Raw genomic sequence first — 20,574 nt, forward strand, 5'->3', positions numbered from 1 at the left:
TCAGGGGAAAGGATCGGGAACAGGTGTGGGAAGACTAAATGATGATTAGGGGAATAGGAACAGCTGGGAGCAGGAACGGAACGACAGAGAGAAGAGAGAGCGAGAGAGTGAGAGAGGGAGGGGGAGAGAGAGGGATAGAACCAAACAAGACCAGCAGAGGGAAACGAATAGCATGGGGAGCACAGGGACAAGACATGACAATAAATGACAAACATGACACAAACGAGAACAAGAGAAGTAACTGATCCCTGACATTTTCCGCAGTAAAGCTGAACGTCAGAGCAGGTGTCAAGGGTTAAAAGTGACTTGGCACTTCAAACAATTATACAGAGGAAAACCAAAAAGAATGGATGCATTCTTTAAAGATAAAATAATGGTTAAAAGCCTGGGCAAAAGACTCGCTGGCACGAAAATAGGCATGAATGAACAGTTCCCGAAGGAAATTCAAAGAGAATAGACTAAAAGGGAAACGTGTAGCTCTCACAGTAGATCATCTGGATTAATAACCTACTGTTCCGAGACACCAAGAACACTCCATGGCTATTCTAAATAGTACAGTATAAAGTTCCCATAGAGGAGTAGAATAATGGAACTCACAATACTAGCCATGGCTATTCTAAATAATACAGTATAAAGTTCCCATAGAGGAGTGGAATAATGGAACTCCCAATACTATCCATGGCTATTCTAAATAGTACAGTATAAAGTTCCCATAGAGGAGTGGAATAATGGAACTCCCAATACTATCCATGGCTATTCTAAGTAGTACAGTATAAAGTTCCCATAGAGGAGTGGAATAATGGAACTCCCAATACTATCCATGGCTATTATAAATAATACAGTATATAAGTTCCCATAGAGGAGTGGAATAATGGAACTCCCAATACTATCCATGGCTATTCTAAATAATACAGTATAAAGTTACCATAGAGGAGTGGAATAATGGAACTCCCGATACTATCCATGGCTATTCTAAATAATATAGTATATAAGTTCCCATAGAGGAGTGGAATAATGGAACTCCCAATACTATCCATGGCTAATCTAAATAATACAGTATAAAGTTACCATAGAGGAGTGGAATAATGGAACTCCCAATACTATCCATGGCTATTCTAAATAATACAGTATAAAGTTCCCATAGAGGAGTGGAATAATGGAACTCCCAATACTATCCATGGCTATTCTAAATAATACAGTATAAAGTTCCCATAGAGGAGTGGAATAATGGAACTCCCAATACTATCCATGGCGGGGATTGTATTAAAAAACAGAAAAACAATCAAATAAAACAATTGATAAAGATACACTATAAGATACAAATACACTATACCATTCATGATATGGAATGTGGTAAAATAATTAGTATTCAACATTCTATTTACAGTATTTATAAATAGATAAAATACAGAATTTTAAGAAAGTACAATTATTAAAATAATACATCTTCAAATATAAGGAACTAGAACACAAAAGCCCGAAATTAGGTAGGAATCAACATGGTAGAGATAAAAACACAGCAAACAGAGGACAACGAAGGCACGGTAGGTGGGTATGCGCTGGTGGTTGTGATTGTGATGTGGTTGTGATGAAAGATGGTGAGTTAAAACCTCTTGGTGTTAGGGGGCAGTATTTTCATTTTTGGAAAAAAACGTTCCCGTTTTAAACGGGATATTTTGTCAGGATAAGAAGCTAGAATATGCATGTAATTGACAGCTTTGGATAGAAAACACTCTAATGTTTCCAAAACTGTAAAGATATTGTCTGTGAGTATAACAGAACTGATGTTGCAGGCGAAAGCCTGAGACAAATCCAATCCGGAAGTGCCCCAGGTTTCGAAAGCGCTGCGTTCCAATGACTCCCTATTCAGCTGTGAATGTACCATCAACGAGCATACGCTTTCTACATTTCTGTTGAAGAATAGCCGTAGGCGGCCACATTGCGTAAGTGGTCACATGGTGGCTCCGAGAGAGATTCTCGCGTAAAATACAGAAGTAGCCATTACTCCAATCGGTCCTAGTGAAAAACGAATTGTCCCGACTGATATATTATCGAATAGATCTTAGAAAAACACCTTGAGGATGGATTCTAAACAACGTTTGGCATGTTTCTGTCGATATTATGGAGCTAATTTTGAATATTTTTAGGCGTTGTGGTGACTGCAATTTCCGGGCGATTTCTCAGCCAAACGGGAAGTACAAACAGAGCTATTTCGCCAACAAAAATAATATTTTGGGAAAAAATGAACTTTGGCTGACTACCTGGGAGTCTCGTGAGTGAAAACATACGAAGTTCATCAAAGGTAAACGATTTAATTTGATTGCTTTTCTGATTTCCATGACAAGGTTGCCTGCTGCTAGCAAGGCATAATGCTATGCTAGGCTATGATAAACGTACACAAATGCTTGTCTAGCGTTGGCTGTAAAGCATATTTTGACAATCTGAGATGACAGGGTGATTAACAAAAGGCTCAGCTGTGTTCCAATATATTTCACTTGTGATTTTCATGAATAGGAATATTTTCTAGGAAGATTTATGTCCGTTGCGTTATGCTAATTCGTGTCAGATGATGACAATGGTCCCGTTCACGGGATGGGGTGTCACTACAGGTTAAATGAGTGAAAAAGGAAAATGGTTGCAAATGCCAGAGCCCATGTGTGTCTGCGAGCAGGAGTTGTGACAGAGAGAGATTTAGATCAGAGACCCACTAAAGTAGCACCAGCCCCTCAAGAGTCTGAGCGTGCCTGTCAGGGTTGATCCAACAAAGCCAAAGCCCCCGGGTGGTTGAGCATAATTTACAAGGAATTTGTCAAAGCTACTAATGAGAACCTTGACAACCTTGTACCTAGCTGGTGGGAATACTGGTGGAGTACCCCCACCCAGGTAGGGACAGTGCTGGCAACACTAGCTGCAGTAACCCATGGGGAGGGGATCACAAGCGGACAATCAGAGAGGGGGTAAATTATTGTGGCCCTGGCGGTACAAAATAATCAAAAGGTCTGATGGCTTAGAGATGCTTTGGAAATGGTCACAACAGGGGACCAGCGTTTCTGTGTTTCAGGAGAAAGGACTGTATCTGGGCTCCATCAGATAGGACTTTACATTGGTTAGCCAAATCTCCCCGTTCTTGCAAAATGTTTCATGCCTTCTCAAACAGCTACAACTGTATATGTATTTGCAGATCAAGTCTTCTCTTGAATTGGGCTCATGGATGTAACAACTGTTGAAAATCTGAGCTTTTGGTTGTATGTGGAGGGTGAGGAGAGTGTGTGTATATGTCCCACATCTGTTGCTATGGGGTAATGATGTTAGGGACAGTACAGGATGAATCACAATGTCATTTTTTTATGCCGTTCCTGGTTGTAGGTAACAATCCTTCATATGAAGTGACAATATTATTACGCATATTATTCGGTAATTGTGGAAATAAATTAAGATATGCCAGATTTCTATATATATATATATATATAAGTCGGAAGTTTACATACATACACTTAGGTTGGAGTCATTAAAACTCGTTTTTCAACCACACACACAAATTTCTTGTTAACAAACTATACTTTTGGCAAGTCGTTTAGGACATGTACCTTATGCATGACACAAGGAATTTTTCCAACAATTGTTTACAGACAGATTATTTATTTCACAGATTAATTCACTGTATAACAATTCCAGTGGGTCAGAAGATTACATACACTAATTTGACTGTGCCATTTAAACAGCTTGGAAAATTCCAGCAAAATATGTAATGGCTTTAGAAGATTCTGATAGGCTAATTGAAATCATTTGAGTCAATTGGAGGTGTACCTGTGGATGTATTTCAAGGACTACCTTCAAACTCAGTGCCTCTTTTCTTGACATCATGGGAAAATCAAAAGAAATCTGCCAAGACCTCAGAGAAAAAAATTGTAGACCTCCACAAGTCTGCTTCATCCTTGGGAGCAATTTCCAAAAGCCTGAAGGTACCACGTTCATCTGCACAAACAATAGTACGCAAGTATATAAACACCATGGGACTACGCAGCCATCAACCAGCTCAGGTAGGGGACACGTTCTGTCTCCTAGAGGTGAACGTACTTTGGTGGGAAAAGTGCAAATCAATCCCAGAACAACAGAGAAGGACCTTGTGAAGTTGCTGGAGGAAACAGATACAAAAGTATCGATATCCACAGTGAAACGAGTCCTATATCGACATAACCTGAAAGGCCGCTCAGCAAGGAAGAAGCCACTGCTCCAAAAACCGGGGAGGCATGCAAGCCGAGGAACACCATCCCAATCGTGAAGCATGGGTGTAACAGCATCATGTTGTGGGGGTTCTTTGCTACAGGAGGGATTGGTGCACTTCACAAAATAGATGGCATCATGAGGATGGAAAGTTATGTGGATATATTGAAGCAACATCTCAAGACATAAGTTAAAGCTTGGTCGCAAATGGGACTTCCAAATGGACAATGACCCCAAGCATACTTCCAAAGTTGTGGCAAAATGGCTTACGGACAACAAAGTCAATGTATTGGAGTGGCCATCGCAAAGCCCTGACCTCGATCCAATAGAACATTTGTGGGCAGGAACTGAAAAACTGTATGCGAGCAAGGAGGCCTACAAACCTGACTCAGTTACACCAGCTCTGTCAGGAGGAATGGGCCAAAATTCTCCCAACTTATTGTGAGAAGCTTGTGGAAGGCTACCCGAAACATTTAACCAAAGTTAAACAATTTAAAGGCAATGCTACCAAATTCTCATTGAGTGTATTGAAACGTCTGGAAATGTCTGGGAATGTCATAAAAGAAATACAAGCTGAAATAAATCATTCTCTCTACGATTATTCTGACATTTCACATTCTTAAAATAAGTAGTGATCCTAACTGACCTAAGACAGGGAATTTATACTCGGATGAAATGTCAGGAATCGTGAAAAACTGAGTTTAAATGTATTTGGCTAAGGTGCATATAAACTTACAACTTCAACTGTATATAGTACCTGACAAAAGTTTGGACACACCTACTCAGTCAAGGGTTTTTCTTTATTTTTACTATTTTCTACATTGTAGAATAATAGTTAAGACATCACAACTATGAAATAACACATATGTAGTACATGTAGTAGCCAAAAACTGTTAAACAAATCAAAATATATTTTACATTTGAAATTCTTCGAAGTAGCCACCCTTTGCCATGATGATAGTTTCGCACACTCTTAGCATTCTCTCAACCAGCTTCATCATGTGGGGATGCATTTCAATTAAAACCTACACAACCAGATGAGGGGAGTAAACAATATGTGCCTCCAGCTCATTATGCCTCCAGCTCATTAAAATAGACATTCTCGTCCAAATCGAGGTTAGTGATAGCTGTTCTGATGTCCAGAAGCTCTTTACTTTCATAGGAAACGATGGCCATGCCCTCCACTGCCAACTGCTAAAGCTATGCACACTCCTAGAATAGGCATAAGCCGATGTATTGGACCCTATCAGAAAACATGAATTCTATAAGCGAAAAGATAAATGAGTTTCACATTCTGAAATTACATGTACTGTAGATACAATACATCCGGAAAGTATTCAGACCCCCTCCACGTAATATATGTTTGTAAACTTACCATTAAAATGTACCATGAGGATTGAGTGTCCATCCATATACAGTGGGGAGAACAAGTATTTGATACACTGCTGATTTTGCAGGTTTTCCTACTTACAAAGCATGTAGAGGTCTGTAATTTTTTATCATAGGTACACTTCAACTGTGCGAGACAGAATCTAAAACGAAAATCCAGAAAATCACATTGTATGATTTTTAAGTAATTAATTTGAATTGTATTGCATGACATAAGTATTTGATCACCTACCAACCAGTAAGAATTCTGTCTCTCACAGACCTGTTAGTTTTTCTTTAAGAAGCCCTCCTGTTCTCCACTCATTACCTGTATTACCTGCACCTGTTTGAACTCATTACCTGTATAAGAGACACCTGTCCACACAATCAATCAAACAGACTCCAACCTCTCCACAATGGCCAAGACCAGAGAGCTGTGTAAGGACATCTGGGCTAAAATTGTAGACCTGCACAAGGCTGGGATGGGCTACAGGACAATAGGCAAGCAGCTTGGTGAGAAGGCAACAACTGTTGGAACAATTATTAGAAAATGGAAGAAGTTCAAGATAACGGTCAATCACCCTCGGTCTGGGGCTCCATGCAAGATCTCACCTCGTGGGGAATCAATGATCATGAGGAAGGTGAGTGATCAGCCCAGAACTACATGGCAGGACCTGGTCAATGACCTGAAGAGAGCTGGGACCACAGTCTCAAAGAAAACCATTAGTAACACACTACATGAATTAAAATCCTACAGCACACGCAAGGTCCCCCTGCTCAAGCCTGCGCATGTCCAGGCCCGTCTTAAGTTTGCCAATGACCATCTGGATGATCCAGAGGAGGAATGGGAGAAGGTCATGTGGTCTGACGAGACAAAAATAGAGCTTTTTGGTCTAAACTCCACTCGCCGTGTTTGGAGGAAGAAGAAGGATGAGTACAACCCCAAGAACACCATCCCAACCGTGAAGCATGGAGGTGGAAACATCATTCTTTGGGGATGCTTTTCTGCAAAGGGGACAGGACGACTGCACCGTATTGAGGGGAGGATGGATGGGTCGTGGCTGGGTCTTCCGCTAACGGGATCGATATGACAACAGTGAAAGTGCAGGGTGTCAAATTCAAAACAACAGAAATCCCATAATTAAAATTCCTCAAACATAGAAGTATTTCACACAATTTTAAAGATACACTTCTTGTTAATCCCACCACAGTGTCCAATTTCAAATAGGCATTACGGCGAAAGTACCACAAACGATTATGTTAGGTCAGAGCCAAGTCACAGAAAAACACAGCCATTTTTCCAGCCAAGGAGAGGTCACAAAAATCATAAATAGAGAGAAAATGAATGACTAACCTTTGATGATCTTCATCAGATGACACTCATAGGACTTCATGTTACACAATACATGTATGTTTTGTTCGATAAAGTTAATATCTATATAAAAAAAGTCTCAGTATAAATTGACGCATTATGTTCAGTAGTTCCAAAAACATCCAGTGATTTTGCAGAGAGCCACATCAATTTACAGAAATACTCATAATAAATGTTGATGAAAATACAAGTGTTATGCATGGAACTTTAGATGCACTTCTCCTTAACGGGATAATTGTCATCAACAACCACTGAATTGCATAGCACCACATTCAAATAATATTACTAAAACATTTATATTCATGAAATCACAAGTGCAACATAGCAAAACCCAGTTTAGCATTTTGTTAATCCACATGTCGTGTCAGATTTTGAAAATATGCTTTACAGCGAAAGCAATCCAAGCGTTTGTGTAAGTTTATTGATCGCTCGACAACACATTATGCACACCTAGCATCAAGATGCTTAGTCACGAAAATCAGAAAAGCAATCAAATTATTAGTTTATCTTTGATGATCTTCAGATGTTTTCACTCACGAGACTCCCAGTTACACAATAAATGTTCCTTTTGTTCCATAAAGATTATTTTTATATCCAAAATACCTCCGTTTGTTTGGCGCGTTATGTTCAGGAAATAGAAGCCACTTCCTGGTTTTATTTTCCTCAGGGTTTCGCCTGCAATATCAGTTCTGTTATACTCACAGACAATATTTTGACAGTTTTGGAAACTTTAGAGTGTTTTCTATCCAATAATAATAAGAATATGCATATATTAGCAACTGAGACTGAGGAGCAGGCCGTTTAGTTTGGGCAAATTATTCATCCAAGCAAATCAATACTGCCCCCCAGCTATAAGAAGTTAAAGAACCACTCTCGTGGTGCCCCAGTTCCTAATGAGTTAATTGTTACATGATTAATTTAGTCAGGTAATAATGAAACATATGTAGGTAATTCAATAAATAACAGTATTCAGATTAATGTTAAAGTCAATCACGACAATGGGCTTATAAGTAAGTATTTCACTGTAAAGGCTATACCTGTTGTATTAGGCGCATGTGACCAATAAAATGTGATTCGATTTGACGAACCTTTCCGTTGACTGAAGGGTCTATATGTCACTTACCTGAGGCTACCTCTGCATATGTGGGTGGTAGTGAGGCTGAGTTATGGTCTGGGCTATGCTACCCTCCTGTTGGCCACTATTTGTCTTATCTTAGAGTACAGTCCAGTGCTGTGAATGGATGTGTTGGGCTGAGCTGTGTCTGGCACCACTGGGCTGAGCTGGGTTGGTTCTGGCACTACTGGGCTGAGCTGGTTTGGTACTGGTACTGCTGGGTTGGGCTGGGCTGAGCTGGGTTGGTTCTGGCACTGTTGAGCGGGTCTGGGTCTAGTTCGGACATGTTGGTAGGGGCGTCTGAATTGTTTCCTCTTGCTTGTGTAAGTTTAGGTGCTTGCTTTCCTCTCTTTTGCCCTCTCCTTTATATTTTTTATTGTTGTTTTTAATTATTTGTTAACTAGGTTTTTTAGCTAACAGCAGGTAGCCAGTTGCTAGAAACTCTCTTAGCAAATCCCTAGAAACATGTAAACAACTGTTAGCTTGTTAGCTATCCAGTTGAGTTATAAGGATAAAAATTGTTTTCTGATGTATTTTCTTCTTCTGATTTTATATTCTTAGTCCGTCTTCCGTTTTTTTCAAATGCACTCTTCCTCTAAATCATTTGAAATATGATATATAATTCCAGGAGCGCCAAGTCTAGGTCCAAAAGGCTCCTTAATTTCTTCTACCCCCAAGCCATAAGACTGCTAAACAATTAATCAAATGGTCACTGGACTATTTACATTAACACCCCACCCCACCCCACCTCCATTTGTTTTGTACACTGCTGCTACTCTCTGTGTATTATGTATGCATAGTCAATTCACTTATTTTATACTTTAGTTTATTTGGTAAATATTTTCTTCACCAACAGTGCAGTTCAAGAAGAGTTAAGAACCCCAATAGCAAGAACCTTGGTTTAGATTAAAGTCCTTCTCTTCTTCTGTCCTTACCCTTTGGCTCCATAGGATGTGATGTGCTCTACTATTCTATGCTCTGATATGCTATGCTCCCATCTGTTGGCGTTTAGCGACAGCTCTCCCACCCCTGTGCTGATCTCCGGGCCCATATTAACCAGGCTAATTTGTCTGCCAATGCCCCCTCTGATTGCTACCATGTGATGTCATGTGAAAGGTGAGGGATGCTCACTTATCTGTAGAGAGAGAGAGGGGGAGAGAGTAATAAAGAAAGAGAGCGAGAGAGTGGAGGGGGGGGTGAGAGAGGGAGAAGGGCAAAGGGGAAAAGAGAAAGAAAAGAAGGTCGAGAAAATAAGAAAAAAAAACAGATCAAGAGAGTCACTTTAGTCACTTTGTCCTTACCTATATGTACATATCTACCTTTCAGGTTCCATGTTCAGGGCCTGAGCTTGAGACCAGACTGATATCTCATCTGACGCTCCTCTGAGACCATACCAGTTGTGTGTCTGTCTGGGATTCTGGAAGCAGGCCTGGATCATGGATGACCACACAGACAGGAGCAACTCTTCCATATGGAGCCTCTGGCTCTGAGATTCCCAAATCCCCAGATTCCCAGTCCCTCTCTGTACTTTTAAGAGCCGAAGACCAGGAGGCTCTCCTGTACAGTGCGCACCACAAGGGAGGACCAGGAAGATGAGCTTTGTCCGTGCGACAGGCAGGTGAGATGGAGGAAATACGGGGGCACCGTATTGACAGAGACCCACACAGATAAAGAGGGGAGTTGTTCCATCTTCTTGGAGGATTCCTACGGTACTGCCGACGCTCCACTCAGTACAGCCTCTCTTGGAACACTGTACAAACTTCCCCCTCAAACCCCACTTTGGCAGAAGATGTGGAAGATGCCTTTAGGCACATACCTAGGATCGGCTTACCCAAACCTAATCCTCTAGGGATGGAAAATTGCAAAACTGTCCTTAGATCAGTGGCTAGGGGCAACTTCCTCCCACCTTCCTTCACCACCATAGGAAGACCACTGCATTCAGTCAGAACTCCATTCCAGTATTAAGACTCTTCTCAGCGAGCCCACACCAACCCAAACAACCTGGGGCTGAACAGCAGACATGACTTGGCTTGGGGCCTGGTGCTCCAGGCCTGTCAGTTTATCCAGCCACTGAGCCAACATTGGACATGGGACTGTGATATCCAAAAATGCTGATGTAGTGTTAAAAACAGCCAGTTCGCATGTCCAGGTAGTAAGAGCATGGGGGATTTTCAATGGCACGTTATGGACTTAATCGTTCTAACCCTGACCTTGAGAAAGTACTGTATGCCAATCAAAGCTAAGTCTAAACAGAAGTATGGAGGAAGAGGCAGTCAAACTCGACATCAAATATTTCTCGCAGTGGCAATAAACACATTCAGTCCTTGATTTATAAACACAATAATGTATTCAAATAATGAAGGACCAGACTGGAGGCCCGAAGAGAGCGAGATGACATTTTTAAAGGGAAAGTTTCCTGACGGACCAGAAAGCCCCCTTTCACCAGAGGAAGTCCCAGACAACTGTGGGCCTTGTGTGTGCCAGAGAAAGCAGGAGTCAGGCTCGAGGTTCAACAACACGGAAACCTGTGAAAATACAAGCAGCGCACCAACGTATCAAACCAAATAAACCCACTTCAGAGCAGAGCAAAGAGGCACACTTGCCAGCCAATATCTTTTTTGTTTTACCTTTATTGAACTAGGCAAGTCAGTTAAGAACAAAACATTTTTTTCAATGACAGCATAGGAACAATGGGTTAACTGCATTGTTCAGGGGCAGAATGACAGATGTTTACTTTGTCAGCTCAGGGATTTGATCTTGCAACTTTTCCAATACTAGTCCAACACTCTAACCACTAGGCTGAACCAGGGAGGATGTGCAATGCTCACAGGAAGGGAGCTGGCAAGTGCTAGTGATGTAAATACTAGTCTTTCTTTCACACTGCAGCGTCCAAGCAGTGGGGGAAAAAGTACCCAATTGTCATACTTGAGTAAAAGTAAAGACACCTTAATAGAAAATGATTCAAGTGAATGTCACCCAGTAAAATATTTGAGTAAAAGTCTAAAAATATTTGGTTTTAAATATAATTAAGTTTAAAAAATAAATGGAATTGCTAAAATATACATAAGTATCGAAAGTAAAATAATAAATAATTTAAAATTCCTTATATTAAGCAAACCAGATGGCAAAATGTCTTTTTTTTTGACGGACCAGGTTGTACACTCCAACACTCAGACATAATTTACAAACAAAGCATTTGTGTTTAGTGAGTCCACTAGATCAGAGGCAGTAGGGAGGAGCAGGGATATTCTCTTGACGAGTGTGTGAATTGGACCATTTTCCTGTTGTACTAAGCATTCAAAATGTAACAAATACTTTTGGGTGTCAGGGAAAATGTATGGAGTTAAAAGTACAATATTTTCTTAAAAGGACTGTAAGTGAAGTAAAAGTTGTCAAAAATATAAATAGTAAAGTAAAGTACATATACCCCCAAAAATGACTTAAATAGTACTTCTTTTTTTTGCTTAAGAAATGTACACCATTGCGTCCAAGCATTCGGGCTCTGCACACATGCTACATTTAATGCTAGTTGTAGCATTGCTGATTAACAATAAAATGTCATGTAGCGGCCGAACATGGAAAGTATAGTGCATTGATTCCATCTTTCTTCACACGGATGCTACATTTAAGCTAATGCTAGTTGCAGCCTAGCTGATTTTACATGTCACGCCATTAACAACACACTGGTCACACCACATCATTTCAATGTGGAAATGTGGGTAATATTTGTCTGAGATTTCAACCTTAATTGATTTACCTACACAAAAAGGACAGCAAGAAGTTTGTTGAATTCCCAATGTGTTATCATCATGCTTTCAACCATTTAAAAGCACAACCAAGTTCAAATTGTCATCGAGATGTGTTATTACTCCACTTTCAACTGTTTAAAAGCACAACCAAGTTAAAATGGGAATACAATGTCAGATATTCTGTATTTATACAACAACAGTTTAATGTGTTATCACTGTGTTTCATCAAATAGCACAACCGAATGACCTGGATTGCAGTTGAGATTACATTAAAAGTGCATAGTGCAACTGATCAATGCTGTTCGATATTCTGTGCAGATTTTTATTGCAATTGTGAAGATCTCCACAGACCTGTGACCTTTGAATGATCTGTTGAACATGCACCCTTTCTATGATTACATAAGAAGACATTTATAGTTAGAGTTTCCTAAAAATGTGGCCAACGGTGTATTCCTCATCTTAAATTGGAATAAATACTAATACATTATAGGCTTAACTTTGGAAAATAGGCTTAAGTTTGGGCTATTTACTGTACTACAAAAGCAATATCGATTTGTATTTGGTTGTTAATGCAATGTAACAAAATATCAACATTTGAAGGCGATATCTTTTGTGCCACTGACTTAGTTTGGCTTAAATTCCAGTTTGTCTACAAATTAATCATTGATATGTTAGATTCACATCTCCATCTCAACCAAAATCGAAGATAAGGAATAGGACTACATCAAACAAAACTTTTAATAAAGAACTTGAGACCACTCTGCCTGACAGCACATTTGTCAAATGTCTCGATGAGATCGACATATGGCCCAACCATTGCTCTGCCTAACTTTCATTGAATTCAATCAAGGGTTTACATACAGCAACTACATTTTTTTAAGGTCATTTGCCACGTATATATTAAAGGTTGAGGTGGCCGAGTTGTTAAGGCGATGGACTGCAAATCCATTGTGCTCTGCATGTATGGTTTCTAATCCCATCCTCATCGTGTAACCAGTACAATTCTGTGCTTTATTATGGCATTGGAAGATTTTGACTTTCACAAACACTGGGAAGATGGCCGACTGCCACCGTCAGAGAACAGGACTTGGTATCTGAGTGGTGAAGGCGATGAACTACATGTGTGGATCATAACACCAACCTCTTCACAAAACATATTCCCTCTCTTGCATGGCCCCACATGAGTATAGAATCCCTGCACAATCCTAGAGCGAATGATAAGATTCATGTATTGAAGAATAGCTTTTCCAAGGACAACCTCAATGGTGCGATTTGAACCGAAACCTCAACACTCTTCATCAAGCACTTGAGACCACTCGGCCTGACAACACATTTGTTAAATGTCTCGATGGGATCGACATATGGCCCTGCCATTGCTCTGCCTAACTTTCATTGATTACAATCAAGGGTTTCGATACAGCAACTACAGTTTTTTAAGGTCATTTGCCAGATAGGTGTTACAGGATGAGGTGGCCGAGTGGTTATCCATTGTGCTCTGCATGCATGGGTTCGAATCCCATCCTCATCGTGTAACCAGTACAATTCTGTACTGTATTATGGCATTGGAAGATTTTTGCTTTCAGAAACACTGGTAAGATGGCCGACTGCCACAGCGAGAGCACAGGACTTGGTATCTTAGTGGTGAAGGCGATGAACTACATGTGTGGATCAAAACATAAACCTATACACAAAACATACTTCCTCTCTTGCATGGCCCCACATGAATATAGAATCTCTCCACAATCCTAGAGAAACTGATAAGATTAATGTATTGAAGAATAGCTTTTCCAATGGCAACCTCAATGGTGGGATTTGAACCGACACCTCAACACACCGCATCAAGCACTTGAGACAATTCGGCCTGACAACAGATTTGTTAAATGTCTCGATGGGATCGACACATGGCTCTGCCATTGCTCCACATACTTCCTCTCTTGCATGGCCCCACATGAATATAGAATCCCTCCACAATCCAAGAGAAACTGATAAGATTCATGAATTGAAGAATAGCTTTTCCAAGGGCGACCTCAATGGTGTGATTTGGTCCTCAAGCACTTGAGACAACTCGGTCTGACAACAGATTTGTTAAATGTCTCGATGGGATCGACACATGGCCCTGCCATTACTCTGCCTAACTTTCATAGATTTCATTCAAGGGTTTCGATACAGCAACTAGTTTTTTAAGGTGATTTGCCACTATAGTATTACAGGATGAGGTGGCCAAGTGGTTAAGGCGATGGACTGCTTATCCATTGTGCTCTGCATGCATGGGTTTGAATCCCATCCTCATCGTGTAACCAGTACAATTCTGTACTGTATTATGGCATTGGAAGATTTTTGCTTTCAGAAACACTGGTATGATGGCCGACTGCCACAGCGAGAGCACAGGACTTGGTATCTTTGTGGTGAAGGCGATGAACTTCATGTGTGGATCAAAACACCGACCTCTTCACTAAACATATTTCCTCTCTTGCATGGCCCCACATGAATATAGAATCCCTCCACAATCCTAGAGAAACTGATAAGATTCATGTATTGAAGAATAGCTTTTCCAAGGGCAACCTCAATGGTGGGATTTGAACCGACACCGCATCAAGCACTTGAGACAACTCGGCCTGACAACAGATTTGTTAAATGTCTCGATGGGATCGACACATGGCCCTGCCATTGCTCTGCCTAACTTTCATAGATTTCATTCAAGGGTTTCGATACAGCAACTACGTTTTTTAAGCTCATTTGCCACGTAGGTATTACATGATGAGGTGGCCGAGTGGTTAAGGCGATGGACTGCTAATCCATTGTGCTCTGCGTGCATGGGTTCGAATCCCATCCTCATCGTGTAACTAGTACAATTCTGTACTTTATTATAGCATTGGAAAATTTTAACTTTCACAAACACTGGTAAGATGGCCGACTGCCACCGCGAGAGCACAGGACTTGGTGTCTAAGTGGTGAAGGCGATGAACTACATGTCTGGATCAAAACACCAACCTCTTCACAAAACATACTTCCTCTCTTGCATGGCCCCACATGAATATAGATTCCCTCCACAATCCTAGAGAAACTGATAAATTCATGAATTGAAGAATAGCTTTTCCAAGGGCAACCTCAATGTTGTGATTTGATCCGACACCTCAACACACAGCATCAAGCACTTGAGACAACTCGGCCTGACAACAGATTTTTTAAATGTCTCGATGGGATCGACACATGGCCCTGCCATTGCTCTGCCTAACTTTCATAGATTTCATTCAAGGGTTTCGATACAGCAACTACGGTTTTTTAAGCTCATTTGCCACGTAGGTATTACATGATGAGGTGGCCGAGTGGTTAAGGCGATGGACTGCTAATCCATTGTGCTCTGCATGCATGGGTTCGCATCCCATCCTCATCGTGTAACCAGTACAATTCTGTACTTTATTATGGCATTGGAAGATTTTCACTTTCACAAACACTGGTAAGATGGCCGACTGCCACTGCGAGAGCACACGACTTGCTGTCTTAGTGGTGAAGGCGATGAACTTCATGTGTGGATCAAAACAACAAACCTCTTCACAAAACATACTTCCTCTCTTGCATGGCCCCACATGAATATAGAATCCCTCCACAATCCTAGAGAAACTGATAAGATTCATGTATTGAAGAATAGCTTTTCCAAGGGCAACCTCAATGGTGGGATTTGAACCGACACCGCATCAAGCACTTGAGACAACTCGGCCTGACAACAGATTTGTTAAATGTCTCGATGGGATCGACACATGGCCCTGCCATTGCTCTGCCTAACTTTCATAGATTTCATTCAAGGGTTTCGATACAGCAACTACGGTTTTTTAAGCTCATTTGCCACGTAGGTATTACATGATGAGGTGGCCGAGTGGTTAAGGCGATGGACTGCTAATCCATTGTGCTCTGCGTGCATGGGTTCGAATCCCATCCTCATCGTGTAACTAGTACAATTCTGTACTTATTATTAGCATTGGAAAATTTTAACTTTCACAAACACTGGTAAGATGGCCGACTGCCACCGCGAGAGCACAGGACTTGGTGTCTAAGTGGTGAAGGCGATGAACTACATGTCTGGATCAAAACACCAACCTCTTCACAAAACATACTTCCTCTCTTGCATGGCCCCACATGAATATAGATTCCCTCCACAATCCTAGAGAAACTGATAAATTCATGAATTGAAGAATAGCTTTTCCAAGGGCAACCTCAATGTTGTGATTTGATCCGACACCTCAACACACAGCATCAAGCACTTGAGACAACTCGGCCTGACAACAGATTTGTTAAATGTCTCGATGGGATCAACACATGGCCCTGCCATTGCTCTGCCTAACTTTCATAGATTTCATTCAAGGGTTTCGATACAGCAACTACGGTTTTTTAAGCTCATTTGCCACGTAGGTATTACATGATGAGGTGGCTGAGTGGTTAAGGCGATGGACTGCTAATCCATTGTGCTCTGCATGCATGGGTTCGCATCCCATCCTCATCGTGTAACCAGTACAATTCTGTACTTTATTATGGCATTGGAAGATTTTCACTTTCACAAACACTGGTAAGATGGCCGACTGCCACTGCGAGAGCACACGACTTGCTGTCTTAGTGGTGAAGGCGATGAACTTCATGTGTGGATCAAAACAACAAACCTCTTCACAAAACATACTTCCTCTCTTGCATGGCCCCACATGAATATAGAATCCCTCCACAATCCTAGAGAAACTGATAAGATTCATGTATTGAAGAATAGCTTTTCCAAGGGCAACCTCAATGGTGGGATTTGAACCGACACCTCAACACACCGCATCAAGCACTTGAGGCAACTCGGCCTGACAACAGATTTGTTAAATGTCTCGATGGGATCGACACATGGCCCTGCCATTGCTCTGCCTAACTTTCATAGATTTCATTCAAGGGTTTCGATACAGCAACTACAGTTTTTTAAGCTCATTTGCCACGTAGGTGTTACATGATGAGGTGGCCGAGTGGTTAAGGTGATGGACTGCTAATCCATTGTGCTCTGCATGCATGGGTTTGAATCCCATCCTCATCGTGTAACCAGTACAATTCTGTACTTTATTATGGCATTGGAAGATTTTGACTTTCACAAACACTGGTAAGATGGCCGACTGCCAACGCGAGAGCACAGGAATTGGTATCTTAGTGGTGAAGGCGATGAACTACATGTGTGGATCAAAACACAAACCTCTTCACAAAACATACTTCCTCTCTTGCATGGCCCCACATGAATATAGAATCCCTCCACAATCCTAGAGAAACTGATAAGATTCATGTATTGAAGAATATCTTTTCCAAGGGCAACCTCAATGCTGGTATTTGAACCGACACCTCAACACACCGCATCAAGCATTTGAGGCAACTCGGCCTGACAACAGATTTGTTAAATGTCTCGATGGGATTGACACATGTCAATGCCATTGCTCTGCCTAACTTTCATAGATTTCATTCAAGGGTTTCGATACAGCAACTACAGTTTTTTAAGCTCATTTGCCACGTAGGTATTACATGATGAGGTGGCCGAGTGGTTAAGGTGATGGACTGCTAATCCATTGTGCTCTGCATGCATGGGTTCGAATCCCATCCTCATCGTGTAACCAGTACAATTCTGTACTGTATTATGGCATTGGAAGATTTTGACTTTCACAAACACTGGTAAGATTCTATATTCCACCGCGAGAGCACAGGAATTGGTATCTTAGTGGTGAAGGCGATGAACTACATGTGTGGATCAAAACACCAACCTCTTCACAAAACATATTTCCTCTCTTGCATGGCCCCACATGAATATAGAATCCCTCCACAATCCTAGAGAAACTGATAAGATTCATGTATTGAAGAATAGCTTTTCCAAGGGCAACCTCAATGGTGGGATTTGAACCGACACCTCAACACACCGCATCAAGCACTTGAGACAACTCGGCCTGACAACAGATTTGTTAAATGTCTCGATGGGATCGACACATGGCCCTGCCATTGCTCTGCCTAACTTTCATAGAATTCATTCAAGGGTTTCGATACAGCAACTACAGTTTTTTAAGCTCATTTGCCACGTAGGTGTTACATGATGAGGTGGCCGAGTGGTTAAGGTGATGGACTGCTAATCCATTGTGCTCTGCATGCATGGGTTTGAATCCCATCCTCATCGTGTAACCAGTACAATTCTGTACTTTATTATGGCATTGGAAGATTTTGACTTTCACAAACACTGGTAAGATGGCCGACTGCCAACGCGAGAGCACAGGAATTGGTATCTTAGTGGTGAAGGCGATGAACTACATGTGTGGATCAAAACACAAACCTCTTCACAAAACATACTTCCTCTCTTGCATGGCCCCACATGAATATAGAATCCCTCCACAATCCTAGAGAAACTGATAAGATTCATGTATTGAAGAATATCTTTTCCAAGGGCAACCTCAATGCTGGTATTTGAACCGACACCTCAACACACCGCATCAAGCATTTGAGGCAACTCGGCCTGACAACAGATTTGTTAAATGTCTCGATGGGATTGACACATGTCAATGCCATTGCTCTGCCTAACTTTCATAGATTTCATTCAAGGGTTTCGATACAGCAACTACAGTTTTTTAAGCTCATTTGCCACGTAGGTATTACATGATGAGGTGGCCGAGTGGTTAAGGTGATGGACTGCTAATCCATTGTGCTCTGCATGCATGGGTTCGAATCCCATCCTCATCGTGTAACCAGTACAATTCTGTACTGTATTATGGCATTGGAAGATTTTGACTTTCACAAACACTGGTAAGATTCTATATTCCACCGCGAGAGCACAGGAATTGGTATCTTAGTGGTGAAGGCGATGAACTACATGTGTGGATCAAAACACCAACCTCTTCACAAAACATATTTCCTCTCTTGCATGGCCCCACATGAATATAGAATCCCTCCACAATCCTAGAGAAACTGATAAGATTCATGTATTGAAGAATAGCTTTTCCAAGGGCAACCTCAATGGTGGGATTTGAACCGACACCTCAACACACCGCATCAAGCACTTGAGACAACTCGGCCTGACAACAGATTTGTTAAATGTCTCGATGGGATCGACACATGGCCCTGCCATTGCTCTGCCTAACTTTCATAGAATTCATTCAAGGGTTTCGATACAGCAACTACAGTTTTTTAAGCTCATTTGCCACATAGGTATTACAGGATGAGGTGGCCGAGTGGTTAAGGCAACTTGAGACAACTCGGCCTGACAACAGATTTGTTAAATGTCTCGATGGGATCGACACATGGCCCTGCCATTGCTCTGCCTAACTTTCATAGATTTCATTCAAGGGTTTCGATACCGCAACTACAGTTTTTTAAGGTCATTTGCCACATAGGTATTATATGATGAGGTGGCTGAGTGGTTAAGGTGATGGACTGCTAATCCATTGTGCTCTGCATGCATGGGTTTGAATCCCATCCTCATCGTGTAACCAGTACAATTCTGTACTTTATTATGGCATTGGAAGATTTTGACTTTCACAAACACTGGTAAGATGGCCGACTGCCACCGCGAGAGCACAGGAATTGGTATCTTAGTGGTGAAGGCGATGAACTACATGTGTGGATCAAAACACCAACCTCTTCACAAAACATACTTCCTCTCTTGCATGGCCCCACATGAATATAGAATCCCTCCACAATCCTAGAGAAACTGATAAGATTCATGTATTGAAGAATATCTTTTCCAAGGGCAACCTCAATGCTGGTATTTGAACCGACACCTCAACACACCGCATCAAGCATTTGAGGCAACTCGGCCTGACAACAGATTTGTTAAATGTCTCGATGGGATCGACACATGTCAATGCCATTGCTCTGCCTAACTTTCATAGATTTCATTCAAGGGTTTCGATACAGCAACTACAGTTTTTTAAGCTCATTTGCCACGTAGGTATTACATGATGAGGTGGCCGAGTGGTTAAGGCGATGGACTGCTAATCCATTGTGCTCTGCATGCATGGGTTCGAATCCCATCCTCATCGTGTAACCAGTACAATTCTCTACTGTATTATGGCATTGGAAGATTTTGACTTTCACAAACACTGGTAACATTCACATTTACATTTAAGTCATTTAGCAGACGCTCTTATCCAGAGCGACTTACAAATTGGTGCATTCACCTTATGACATCCAGTAGAAAAGTCACTTTACAATAGTGCATCTAAATCTTAAAGGGGAGGGGTGAGAAGGATTACTTATCCTATCCTAGGTATTCCTTAAAGAGGTGGGGTTTCAGGTGTCTCCGGAAGGTGGTGATTGACTCCGCTGTCCTGGCGTCGTGAGGGAGTTTGTTCCACCATTGGGGGGCCAGAGCAGCGAACAGTTTTGACTGGGCTGAGCGGGAACTGTACTTCCTCAGTGGTAGGGAGGCGAGCAGGCCAGAGGTGGATGAACGCAGTGCCCTTGTTTGGGTGTAGGGCCTGATCAGAGCCTGGAGGTACTGAGGTGCCGTTCCCCTCACAGCTCCGTAGGCAAGCACCATGGTTTGTAGCGGATGCGAGCTTCAACTGGAAGCCAGTGGAGAGAGCGGAGGAGCGGGGTGACGTGAGAGAACTTGGGAAGGTTGAACACCAGACGGGCTGCGGCGTTCTGGATGAGTTCTAGGGGTTTAATGGCACAGGCAGGGAGCCCAGCCAACAGCGAGTTGCAGTAATCCAGACGGGAGATGACAAGTGCCTGGATTAGGACCTCCGCCGCTTCCTGTG

The 20,574-nt window shown here is 41.7% G+C and overlaps 5 non-coding genes across 5 annotated transcripts; all 5 read left to right on the forward strand.

The window, feature by feature from the left end:
* Nucleotides 1–14,583: 14,583 nt before the first annotated feature.
* trnas-gcu lies at nucleotides 14,584–14,665 on the forward strand. The gene has a single exon. It is a non-coding gene; the product is annotated as a tRNA-Ser (tRNA).
* Nucleotides 14,666–15,687: 1,022 nt separating this feature from the next.
* On the forward strand, nucleotides 15,688–15,769 carry trnas-gcu. The gene has a single exon. It is a non-coding gene; the product is annotated as a tRNA-Ser (tRNA).
* A 1,589-nt stretch (nucleotides 15,770–17,358) lies between these two features.
* On the forward strand, nucleotides 17,359–17,440 carry trnas-gcu. Its single transcript has one exon. It is a non-coding gene; the product is annotated as a tRNA-Ser (tRNA).
* A 1,031-nt stretch (nucleotides 17,441–18,471) lies between these two features.
* Nucleotides 18,472–18,553, forward strand: trnas-gcu. Its single transcript has one exon. It is a non-coding gene; the product is annotated as a tRNA-Ser (tRNA).
* A 1,216-nt stretch (nucleotides 18,554–19,769) lies between these two features.
* Nucleotides 19,770–19,851, forward strand: trnas-gcu. Its single transcript has one exon. It is a non-coding gene; the product is annotated as a tRNA-Ser (tRNA).
* Nucleotides 19,852–20,574: the final 723 nt, after the last annotated feature.

The sequence above is a fragment of the Oncorhynchus gorbuscha genome, unplaced genomic scaffold, assembly GCF_021184085.1.
Source record: "Oncorhynchus gorbuscha isolate QuinsamMale2020 ecotype Even-year unplaced genomic scaffold, OgorEven_v1.0 Un_scaffold_777, whole genome shotgun sequence".
Lineage (NCBI taxonomy): Eukaryota > Metazoa > Chordata > Actinopteri > Salmoniformes > Salmonidae > Oncorhynchus > Oncorhynchus gorbuscha.